This window comes from Tachyglossus aculeatus, chromosome 9, assembly GCF_015852505.1.
Source record: "Tachyglossus aculeatus isolate mTacAcu1 chromosome 9, mTacAcu1.pri, whole genome shotgun sequence".
Taxonomy (NCBI): Eukaryota; Metazoa; Chordata; class Mammalia; order Monotremata; family Tachyglossidae; genus Tachyglossus; species Tachyglossus aculeatus.
The window spans coordinates 27,432,869-27,445,476 of record NC_052074.1 but is presented as its reverse complement, the minus strand read 5'-3'; the positions used below and the strand labels follow the sequence as shown (position 1 = coordinate 27,445,476).

The 12,608-nt window shown below is 43.0% G+C and overlaps 1 protein-coding gene across 3 annotated transcripts in view; it reads left to right on the top strand.

Annotated features, from left to right (window-relative positions):
• Positions 1-12,608, top strand: part of SUPT3H (SPT3 homolog, SAGA and STAGA complex component) — a 415,169-nt gene that overhangs the window by 31,758 nt on the left and 370,803 nt on the right. The gene's annotated exons all lie outside the window — the stretch shown is intronic.

Below are 12,608 nucleotides of genomic sequence, written 5' to 3'. Positions count from 1 at the left end.
CTTGAGGCTGTATGGTGGTTCAGTTAATCAGTAGTAGGGAGTGCCTATTACTGCTAGGCACTGTAGTAAACCCTTGAGAGAGTACAGTACAACAGAAGGAGCAAACAAGGTGATAAGTGCTTTCGTTGATGTGCCATAATTCTAGAGCACTTAATGTTGTCTTAAGGGCATACCCTGAGGTTCTGTTCAGAAAGATGAGCCACTGAAATTATTTCAAGATTAAACTGTTTTTTCCTCTTTGATAGTTCCTAGCATCGTGTATAGTATTGTTTACGTAACCTAATGAATTACTTCCTCCTTTGGTTTTTATCAACACCTACTTGAGGCTGTATGGTGGTTCAGTTAATCAGTAGTAGGGAGTGCCTATTACTGCTAGGCACTGTAGTAAACCCTTGAGAGAGTACAGTACAACAGAAGGAGCAAACAAGGTGATAAGTGCTTTCGTTGATGTGCCATAATTCTAGAGCACTTAGTGTTGTCTTGAGGTTTTAAGGGCATGCCCTGAGGTTCTATTCAGAAAGATGAGCCACTGAAATTATTTCAAGATTAAACTGTGTTTTTTCCTCTTTGATAGCTCCTAGCATTGTGTATAGTATTGTTTACGTAACCTAATGAATTACTTCCTCCTTTGTTTGGTTTTTATCAACACCTACTTGAGGCTGTATGGTGGTTCAGTTAATCAGTAGTATGGAGTGACTATTATCATCATCATCATCATCAGTCGTATTTATTGAGCACTTACTGTGTGCAGAGCACTGTACTAAGCGCTTGGGAAGTACAAATTGGCAACATATAGAGACAGTCCCTACCCAACAGTGGGCTCACAGTCTAAAAGGGCGAGACAGAGAACGAAATCAAACATACTAATAAAATAAATACTATTACTGCAAAGCACTGTAGTAAACCCTTGGGAGGGCCTAGTAGGACAGAACTAGCATACAAGGTGATAAGTGCTTTAGTTGATGTGCCGTAATTCTAGATTATTTCAAGATTAAAAGTATCCAAAAGGTTTGAAGCTTTTGCAGACAAATTTGTTGAAACACCGATGCCTGGAAGTTGTTTTTGATAAATTCAGCTGTATTTTTTTCTCTCGAAGTAAATTTGTTTATAGTTAGGTTATTGTTTACTAAGCATACCTTGAGTGTTTGCTTGTTTTTGCAAGAGCTCTAGGAGTTAGGATTCACTGTCTGCTGCGTTTTGGGTAGAACTGACCATACATATTGATAGTAGAAAGTGGAAGTGTCTGAAATGTGATTAGTCAGTGAGACTAAGGAAGACTATAGTTTAGTAAAGTATCTGTTAGTAATTTACACTTGTAGTACCATTTTAGGTAATGTAGTTTTTTTGGTTAATGCTCTATTATGTTGGAATACACCTACACTGTTCTTCAACAATAAGACTTTTTGAGGTCAATATTGGTGAGTGATTATCACATTTCATAAAGGGGGTAAGGTTAAATTGTAATATGGCCTTGCAAAATATCTGGAGGTCATTTTATTTCTTAAGGTGAAATCGTATTCATCAAAGTAAACCAATTAGAATTGGTGATTCTTGCTGATTATGCATTAGGTTGTTCACATTTAAATAAGCTCAGCTGCATGGGACAAACTGATCACCTTGTATCCTCCCCAGTGCTTAAAACAGTGCTTTGCACATAGTAAGCACTTAACAAATGCCATTATTATTATTATCATTATTATTATCATCATCATCATCAAGAGTAGAATGAGAATTAGAATCAAGCTGTCTTGACTTAATAGGATAATAGGTCTGGAAGATATAGCTCTGTCCAGGAACCAAGCTTCTGTTTTTATAATCTAGCACTGGGGATTTTCCTTCTTACACTTAACTGTTTTTTCTGCCGGGAAAGGGAGCTATTGTTTTCTTTTTTCTACTTTCCTTATTTACCCTTGTGATCTCAGAGGTGATGGACTCAGGTTGTTAAAATTTACAGTCTTGCCCCGGCCCCCAAGCTGTTTTGGGGACTCTACACTGGAAATTCCTCCTAGATTGTAAACTGCTTGAGGTCAGGGATTAGACCTATGAATGCTTAGTACTGTGCTCTGCCCAAAAATGTTCCATAAATACCACTGATTAATCTTATTGTACTATCTCAGTCATTTAATTCAGTCCTTCATGGGGTTCTGACTCCCAGACAGTGCTCTATCCACTCCGCCGTGCATCACCATCCTTCTGGTCTCTCGATGCTGCATTCTTGATTTTCTCCTCGACTCTTCACTCTCATTTAGCTCCCATAGTCAACCTGTGGCCAAATCCCATCGCTTCTTCCTCTGCAGCATTTTCAGGATCTGCCCCTTCACCTCCATCCAAATGACCACCACACTGGTCCAGGCACTTTAGCTCTCCTGGCTTGGCTACTGCATTGGCCTCCTCATTGTGGCCTCCTTGCCTCCAGACTCTCTCTTCTCCTTTACATATTTCACTCTGATTGTGCCTATCGTCTTCTAGACTGTGAGCCCATTGTGGGCAGGGATTGTCGCTATCTGTTGCTGAATTGTACTTCCCAAGCGCTTAGTTCAGTGCTCTGCACGCAGTAAGCACTCAGTAAATACGATTGAATGAATTAAGCATTTTACTACTCACTCCCACCCCCAACCCAATAGCACTTATGTACATATATAGACTATATCTTATATTTTACTGCTCATAGCAGATGCCCAGTGAATACTATTATAAATTAAAGAGCTCGTTGTGGGCAGGGAAGGTCACTGTTTATTGTTGTATTGTACTTTCCCAAATGCCTAGTACAGTGATCTGCACACAGTAAGTGCTTAATACATACAATTGAATAAAAGAGCAATGTCACAGGGAGATCATTAATCTAAACAGTATTTATGGAGTAATTATTGGGCGCAGAGCACTGAACTGGGCACTTGTGAAAAATATAATAGTGTTTAATAGGATCTACTCACAAAGATGACCTCATCACTAGTAACATTTACTTTTCATGATTTGATAGCAAATGATATGCATTGTGTTTTACAAGTGTAATTAAATATGATCACTTGAGATCAGCGCAGAAGCAGTGTGGCCTAGAGGAAAGAGCAGAGGTCTGGGAACCAGAGGACCTGGGTTCTGATTTCCCCCCTCTGCCACTTGCCTGCCGTTGGACCTACTTTGTGAAACTTGGTCACTGAAAACAGCCTTGAATGGACTTCAGTTTGGCGTGGTGCTTCCATCCCACTGTTGTCATATTCTGTGTAAACCACCCTCTACAGTAAGAGGTTGTTCAGTCCCATCAAGCGCTTAGTATAGTGCTCTGCACATAGTAAGCGCTCAATAAATACGATTGATGATGATTCTGCATCTCCATGAGGACTTAGTTCTCATGGATTTGTCGCTCCAGAGTTTCTATAGCAACAATATTAGAGCATCTTTTGTGGGCAGAAAACTGTACTAAACACTTAAGGAACATAGCGATGGCATCTCCCAAAAGGAACTACGGACCTGCACAGAGGAGCACGGCCCACTGGGTAGCGCACGGGCCTGAGAGTCAAAAGGACCTGGGTTCTAATCCCGCTGTGCCGCTTGTATGCTCTGGGACCTTGGGCCAGTCATTTTATTTCTCTGTACCTCAGTTCCCTTATCTGTAAAATGGGGATTAAGACTGTGTGCCCCGTGTAGGATAGGGACTGTATCCAGCCTGATTAGCGTGTATCTGCCCCAGTGCTTAGTACAGTGCCTGGCATACAGTAAGTGCATAGCAAATACCAAAAATAAGGCCAGTTGCTGTGTAGCATTTCTTGTGCTTTTCTGCCCCTTCCAGGCAGGTTCCCACTGGGGTGTGGACTGCAATGAGCCAGTTGACAGGCAGTGGTGCAGAACATGGCAGGGAATGTGTATGTTTATTTTTATATTGTATACTCTCCCAAGCGCTTAGTGCAGTGCTCTGCACACAGTAAGCACTCGATCAAGGACATCAGCCAACGGCAGGCAAAACAAGGAAACAACCCTGGGTAATAATAATAATAATGGCATTTATTAAGCACGTCCTATGTGCAAAGCACTGTTCTAGACGCTGGGGAGGCTCACAATCTTATTCCCCATTTTACAGATGAGGTAACTGAGGCACAGAGAAGTTAAGTGACTTGCCCAAAGTCACACAGCTGACAATTGGTGGAGCTGGGATTTGAACCTCTGACTCCAAAGCCCATGCTCTTTCCACTGAGCCACGCTGCTTCCCCCTGGATCTAGGTGATCCGGCAGCCTAATGGAGAAGGAAGAGCAGGAGGCAGCCAAAAAAATCGAGAAGTCCATCTCCCCACGAGACCCACTGCAGCCTCCCAAACCCCTGACCTCTGGGTGGATGGAGACCTTTGCCCAGGACGGAGGATCCAGCGCTGACCAAGTCCCAAAGAGACAAAAACCTAGTCCGCCCCCCTCCACCGTCCCCTCCCCCTTTCTCTCCTCTCCTAATAATAATAATAATTTTGGTATTTGTTAAGCACTTACTATGTGCAAAGCACTGTTCTAAGCACTGGGGAGGATACAAAGTGATCAGGCTGTCCCATGTGGGGCTCACAATTTTAATCCCTATTTTACAGATGAGATAACTGAGGCCCAGTGAAGTAGCTTGCCCCTTGTCAGCTGGGTGACTTTGGGCGGAGCCGGGATTTGAACCCATGACCTCTGACTCCCAAGCCCGTGCTCTTTCCACTGAGCCACACTGCTTCTCCTAGACTGTAAGCTTGTTATGGGCAGAGAATGTGTCTGCTAATTCTGGTGCATAGTTTAGTTCAGTGTTCTGCACAGAGTTAGCACTCAGTAAATGCCATTGATGGACTCTTCACGGCAATAGTCTGCTTGTTTTCCCACCAAACCCATTGAGTCTGCTTAAAAGTGCAGTGACACAAGGCCTCCCCTTTCTTTAATAGGGTGGTTTTAAGAGATTAAACAAATAGAGGAATAAGCTTTCTTTAGGAGCTGTGGTCTTTCAGCCTGAAGGTTTCACCTGACAATAATGTTGGTATTTGTTAAGCGCTTACTATGTGCCAAGCACTGTTCTAAGTGCTGGGGGGATACTAGGTAATCAAGGTTGTCCCACGTGGGGCTCACAGTCTTAATCCCCCTTTTACAGATGAGGGAACCTAGGCATAGAGAAGGTAAGTGATTTGCCCAGTGTCACGCAGCTGACAAGTGGCAGAGCCAGGATTAGAACCCATGACCTCAGACTCCCAAGCCCGTGCTCTTTCCACAGAGCCACGCTGCTTCTCTATCACTAGAGCACATATCACTAGACTCCCCTTGCGCACCCTTTCTCTCACACGGAGTAATAGTAACTGTAGTTTTTGTTAAGTGCTTACCATGTGCCAGGCACTGAACTAAGTGCCGGGGTAGATATGACGTATTTGGGTTGTACCCAGTCCCTGTTCCACATAGAGCTCCCAGTCTTAATTCCCATTTCCAGATGAGGTAACTGAGACCTAGTGAAGTGACTTGCCCGAGGTCACACAGCAGACAAGTGGCGGAGCCAGAATTAGAACCGAGGTCTTCAGATTCCCAGGCCTGTGCTCTTTCCACTAGGCCTCACTGCTACTTTGCAGAGCTACGGCTAAGGGATGGATGGCCATTAATTCCGTCATATTGAGCACTTACTGTGTACAGAGCACTGTACTAAATGTTTGGGAGAGTACAATACAACAGTAGGGGTTTCACCTGACTTCTTGGACTACAGGTCTTTGGGGCTGCTGGTAGAAGTGTGAATTTAGGGAACTAGTGGTAGTAACAGCAGGAACAGTTTATCATCTTTCTTCCCCTGTGGCTCTGCCACTACATTCTGGGCTCCCTACCCTTTTTGCCCAGCAGCTTAGCTAGTGCTGTTGCCACCTTGATAGCCGTGCCCCTTCCAATATGTTAGAGTACCTCCAAGGGTTGTGCCCTGTGTGAAATCTGTGAAAAAGAGGATTGCTGGGGGGTGGGGATTGGATCTAGGGGAAGAAGAGGTGTCTGGAAATGAAAGCAAAGGAAAGAAACGTTTGGAGCAGAATATTCCAGGAAATCTTGACAGAGACTTTTCTCAGTATAGCCTCTGGAGTGATTGGGAGGGACTCACATGGTGGAAAGAAAAACTCTGGGACAGGCTTGCTAGAATATAATATCTTTTTGGAAATGTTTTACTATTTAAGTGGAATGTACTTTTGTGGAAAGTCTTGATTAAATCGAGGTCTCCTGTCCAATGATTTGTCGGGCCAACCCTGACTGAGGCAGGGAATGTGTCGACTTGAGACGTACCAATGCAGAAGAAGTAATCGATTTAAAATTAAGTATTTTGAAAGTTTTAATTTATGGCTATTTTCAAGCACTAAAATAAGTAATTTGGTTGATATGGTCAAATAACTAACAAAGTGTGCTTTTAATAAGTTGAGAAGCAGTGTGGCCTAATGGATAGAGCATGGACCCGGGTTCTAATCTCCTCTCCACCACTTGTCTGCTGTGTGACCTCGAGCAAGTCACTTAATTTCTCTGTGCCTGGGGTAAAATCCCCACTGTAAAATGGGGAATTAAGATTGTGAGCCCCATGTGGGATATGAGCTGTGACCAACCTCAGTGCTTAGAACAGTGCCTGGCACATAGTAAGTGCTTAACAAATACCATTGAAGGAAAAAAGAGAAAATAAAGGCACAGTTGGGGAGGGCCTCTTGCAGATGTAGCTTCAGTAAGGCTTCGAAGGAGGGGAGAGGGATTGCCTGTCGTATATGAAGGAGGAGGTCATTCCAGGTCAGTCAGGATGTGGGTGAGGGGTTGGTGGCTAGATAGATGAGCTTGAGGTGCAACGAGTAGGTTGGCAAAAGAGCAAAAGTGTGCTGGCTGGGTTGTAGAGGGAAATCGGGGTTGTAATAATAATAATAATGGTATTTGTTAAGCACTTACTATGTGCAAAGCACTGTTCTAAGCGCTGGGGAGGTTACAAGGTGATCAGGTTGTCCCACAGAGGGCTCACAATTTTAATCCCCATTTTACAGATGAGGTAACTGAGGCACAGAGAAGTTAAGTGACTTGGCCAAAGTCACACAGCTGACAATTGGCGGAGCCGGGATTTGAACCCATGACCTCTGTCTCCAAAGCCCGTGCTCTTTCCATTGAGCCATGCTGCTTCTCCAAGCAGCGAGGGGGGGAGCAAGGTGTAGGGAGCAAGGTGACTGAATGCTTTAAAGTCTATGATAAGGAGTTCCTGTGTGAGGTGGATGGGCAACCACTGAAGGGGCTTGAGGAGTAGGGAAACATGGACTGAACCTTTTTATAGAAAACAATAATAATAATAATAATGGTATTTGTTAAGCGCTTACTATGTGCAAAGCACTGTTCTAAGCACTGGGGAGATACAAGGTGATCAGGTTGTCCCATGGGGGGCTCACAATCTTAATCCCCATTTTACAGATGAGGGAACTGAGACCCAGAGAAGTTAAGTGACTTGCCCAAAGTCACACAGCTGACAAGTGGTGGAGCCAGGATTTGAACCCATGACCTCTGACTCCAAAGCCCATGCTCTTTCCACTCAGCCACACTGCTTCTCTAAAAATATAAATATATGATATATTAGAAATAAATATATAAATGTATAAGTATAAATACATATTAATAAGTATTTCTATTTTATAAGTAAAATATATAAAATACATTGCCAACTTGTACTTCCCAAGTACTTAGTCCAGTGCTGTGCACACAGTAAGCGCTCAATAAATATGATTGAATGAATGAAAAATGATCCAGGCAGCAGAGTGGAGAATGGACTGAAGTGGACAGAGACAGGAGGCGGGTCAGCAAGGAGGCTATTGCAGTAATCAGATGTGCATATAGCTATAATTCTATTTATTCTAACGGTTTTGACACCTGTCTACATGTTTTGTTGTCTGTCTCCCCTTCTAGACTGTGAGCCCGTTGTTTGGTAGGGACCGTCTCTATATGTTGCCGACTTGTACTTCCCAGGTGCTTAGTACAGTGCTCTGCACACAGTAAGCGCTCAATAAATATGATTGAATGAATGGTTGGATTAACGTGGTAGCAATTTAGATGGAGAGGAAAACGGAGATTGTAATGATGTTGTGAAGGCTGAACAGGCAGGTTTGGTGACAGATTGATTATGTGGGTTGGAGGAGAGAGATGAGTTGGCGAATGCCATGGTCAGGAGCTTGTGAGACAGGGAGGATGGTGGTAATGCCTACAGTGATGGGGAGAACAGGGTTTGGGTGGGAAGATGAGATCTGTTTTGGATAGTTGAAGTTTGGAGTATTGGCAGGATGCAGGAGTTTAAGTTTGGAGTATTGGCAGGATGCAGGAGGAAATGCAAGACCGCAGAGAAGGAGAGAAACCAAGGCTGGAGTTGTAGATTGGGAATCATTCACATAGAGCTGGAAGTTGAAGCCATGGGAGCAAATGAGTTCTCCAAGGGAGTGGGTATAGATAGAGAATAGAAGGGGACCCAGAACTGAACCCCGAGGGACTCCCACAATTGGTGGGAGGCAGGAGAGGAGCCCATGAAAAAGACTGAGAGTGAGCAGCCAGAGAGATAGGAGGAGAGCCAGAAGAGGACAGTGTCAGTGAAGCCAAGTTTGGATAATGTTCCCTTGAGAAGGGGGTGGTTGATGGCTTCCAAGAAGCCAAGAAGCTGAGGGGGATTAGGATGGAGTAGAGGGCATTGGATTTGACAAGAAAATTTGAAAGTAAAGTATCAGTAAACTATGGAAAGAGGAAGTTGTTTGAGGAATGGTGTGGCCTCCATTTAGTTTGGACAGTATAACGCAAGTGAGAGATGATACGTCAAATTCGTAGGGCAGTTAAGTCTGTTTCTTACGCTTTCGGATAGCTACCTGTTTTTTCAAAGAAGTCTTTTATTGCAAACATTTTGGAGTTCATTCAGAAGTGAATTGAAAGACCATGACTAAAAGAGAGCCTATGAGCAAAGACAATGAGTCAGTTTAGAGGTAGTTGTATTTCTTTGTTTCACACCTGTACTGCCACTATGCATTTTATGCTAGGTTATTACATAATTAAAATGGCTTTAAATTCTTGTAAATTACAGTGTCTGCTATTAGGATGGCTAATATTTTTCAATGGACTAGGGCTATATTGCTGTTGCCTCTCATTTAGGGTTTCAGGAAAATGACCTGATTTTCACTGAGTAAATAAAACCACTCTGGCAGAATGTATTGTGTTTTATTATGTGAAATATTAGCAGCGTAGATGTCAGGCTTCCCTGTTATCTGTTTTTCATTCTGTTGCAGAAGCTCTAAAGAGAGAGTATGTTTCTCTCAAATGCCTGGTTGGCACACCGGCTTCCCTGCTTCTGCCTCATTCATTCAATTGTATTTATTGAGCACTTACTGTGTGCAAAGCACTGTACAAAGCACTTAGCCTCATCCCGATCAGCATTTTCCTTAGCCTCATCCCGATCAGCATTTTCCTTAATCTCCCAAAGAGGCTGCAGCCTGTCCCTTCTCCGTCTCTAGTTTCCTCCTTCACTTCTCTGCTGTTCTTCCTCTTTCTTTCCCTTCTCCTTTCCCCTGCTCGTGAGCTTCTTTCCAATCTCGGATAAATGGCAACTGAGCCACCTCTACGCTGATCAGAATATGTGACTGTCATCAAAAGAGACAGCTTTTTTGTCATACTCACATGCTAGAGTTCTCACCATCACCAGTCGGCTTTGAAAATGGTGGGCACAGCTTTATTCATAAAGTAGACATATGTTGACTCTTGGAAATAGTTTCTGTATGTGGCATAGGGGTCACAATATGCTTTTTTTAAAAAAAACCCCGCAGATTTCCTTTAGTACAGTAGCTTGTACTTTAATCTTCTGAGGTTTCAGTAAATCCTGAATTTGTTTGACATCTTGTAACCTCCGCCATCAGCCATGAAAAATGGAAAAGCACCCAGATCTGATGACAGTCCTCCAGAAATTTACAAACAGGATGGATACTAAGTCCTCAGATGTCTGCAAGAGCTTTCCTTCAACATGTGGTTCACTGGGGAGAATGCCACACAACTTCAAAGACACCACCATAATTACCATTTTCAAGAAGAAAGGGAGAGAGAAGTGACTAGAAGATGCAGGGGGAATCTTCCAGCTTCCCATTACAGGCAAGATGTGAGCCAGAATCCTTCTGCACAGACTACCAGAGACAGTAGTCTACTAACCACTATGCAAATTACAATGATGCTTCAGATTAAAGCTCAGAAGAGGAAATATGGTCTTTATAGAGTGGCAGGTTCAGAAAACACAATCAAGTCTCCTGTTCTGTTGCCCTTACAGAAGCATTTTACCAAAATTGGAATCCCCATCTTCCCTGCCAAATTCTCTTCTCCTAACTTTGCATTCACAGGTAACACCACCATTCTTCCTGCCCAAGAATCCCACAGTCTCAAAAACATCTCCAATGCTTCACTCTATTTCAGCTCTCATGTTCCATCCTTTGCTAAATTCCCCAGGTTTTTCCAGTATTTTCTGGATTGTTCCCGTCATCTCCTTTCAAGTGGTCCCCAACCTGGTATAGATGTTTATGATATTCTGGATAAACTACTGTATCAGCTTCCTGTTTGGGCTCCCTCTCTCCACATCACTCTGGCTGGATCATTTCCTAAAATGATCTGCACTCAAAAACTTATTTTATGGTATTACATTGGTAACAAAGTTATGGTATTTGTAGCTATTTGATACTTACTATTTGTACTAAGCACTGGGGTAGATAAACAGCTAATCAGGTAGAACACATTCCATATTCCACGTCTTAAGTCTCGCAGTCTTAATCCCCATTTTACAGATGAGGTAAACTTGAGTGGTTACACATTCCTCTCTGCCTCAAGTAGAAATTCCTGGCCATTGACTTTAGTACCCTAGAATTTCTATCTCCATATTTTATGATTTCTCTTCTCCCATTAGCCTATTCTGCGCTCTCTGTTTCTCTGAAGTTTACCTTCTAACTGCACCTCACATTCAACTTTGCCCCTTTTTCCAGAGTGGATCTCTCCCCTCAAATCTGCCACAGCACAGTTCTATCCATTTTCCAAACCCTCCTCAAAGCCCATCTGATATATTTTTGTTCTTCCAAAATCATTAACTCCCAGCTCAAGACTAATGCTCTCACAGACACCCTTTGCACGCACATATATATTTGGATTTAAGTCCTCTATTTTAGCATTTATGTATTCACCGCTTCATCTTTTATTGGTCTTTTTCATATTTGGATGTAATCTATAACTCTCTCTCTTTTGTTAGATTGGAAGTGCCTTGAGGGCAAGAATTGTCTCTTACCTGTACTGCACTCCTCCAAGTGCTTAGTAATCGCTTAAATACTATTGATTGAGCAGACACCTTCAATTGACCAAGGCTCTGGAAATTACCAAGTAAATTTTGCTGTACGTTGAAATTCATAGAAGTTTCAAGGCAGTTTCATGCAGTTGGCTCACTAACATAATTATGGCATTTGTTAAGCGCTTACTGTGCCAAGCACTGTAATAAGCAATGGGGTAGATACAAGATAATTAGGTCTCACATTCATTCATTCAATCGTATTTACTGAGTGCTTACTGTGTGCAGAGCACTCTACTAAGCGCTTGGGAAGTACAAGTTAGCAACATATAGAGATGGTCCCTACCCAACGGGCTCACAGTCTAGAAGGGGGAGACAGACAACAAAACAAAATATATTAACAAAGTAAAATAAATAGAATAGTAAATATGTACAAATAAAATAAAGTAAGTAAAATAAATAAAATACCCCTCACTAAGTAGGAGGGAAAACAGGAATTGAATCCCTATTTTGCAGTTGAGGGAGCTGAAGCACAGAGAAGCTGTGACTTTCCCAAGGTCACCCAGCAGACTAGTGGAGCCAGGATTAGAACCCAGGTTCTCTGATGCCCAGTTCCATGTTCTTTCCTCTAGGCCACACTAATGATGATAATTATGGTATTTGTTAAGCCCTTACTAAATGCCAGGCAACCGTGCTAAGCACTGGGATGGATACAAAGCAAATTGGGTTGGACACAGTCCCTGTCCCATGTGGGGCTCACATTCTCAATCCCCATTTTGCAGATGAGGTAAAAAGGCTTAGAAGAATGAAGTGACTTGCCTGCGGGCACACAGCAGACAAGTGGCGGAACGGAATGGGGATTAGAAGTAAAGTGGATGACAGCAGGACTCCTAAACCGTTGTTGAATGGTGAACTCAAGGAGGTGCATGCAAGCCAGGAGCGCAGAATAAAAGAGTGAAGCACAGGGTTCAGTATCAGTGTATCAAGTTTAGTGTCAGTGCAATCAGTAGCATTACGGTATCAGCGTAATCGGGAGAGGGGTTGTTCTCCTGAACAAAAACTTGGCAAAGAGCGTCAAGCCAAAGAGACAAGTCCGAAAACATTTAATAATTATGGTGTTCCAAGCATTGTACTAAACGATGGGCAGATGCAAGCTAATCAGGTTGGGCACAGCCGCTGTCCAACAGAGGGCTCACAGTCTTAATTTCCATTTGACAGATGAGGTACCTGAGGCACAGAGAAGTGAAGTGAGTTGCCCAAGGCCACACAGCAGATAAGTGGTGGAGCCACATTAGAACTCAGGTCCTTCTGCTTCCCAGGCCAATGCATTAGCCTCCTTTAATGC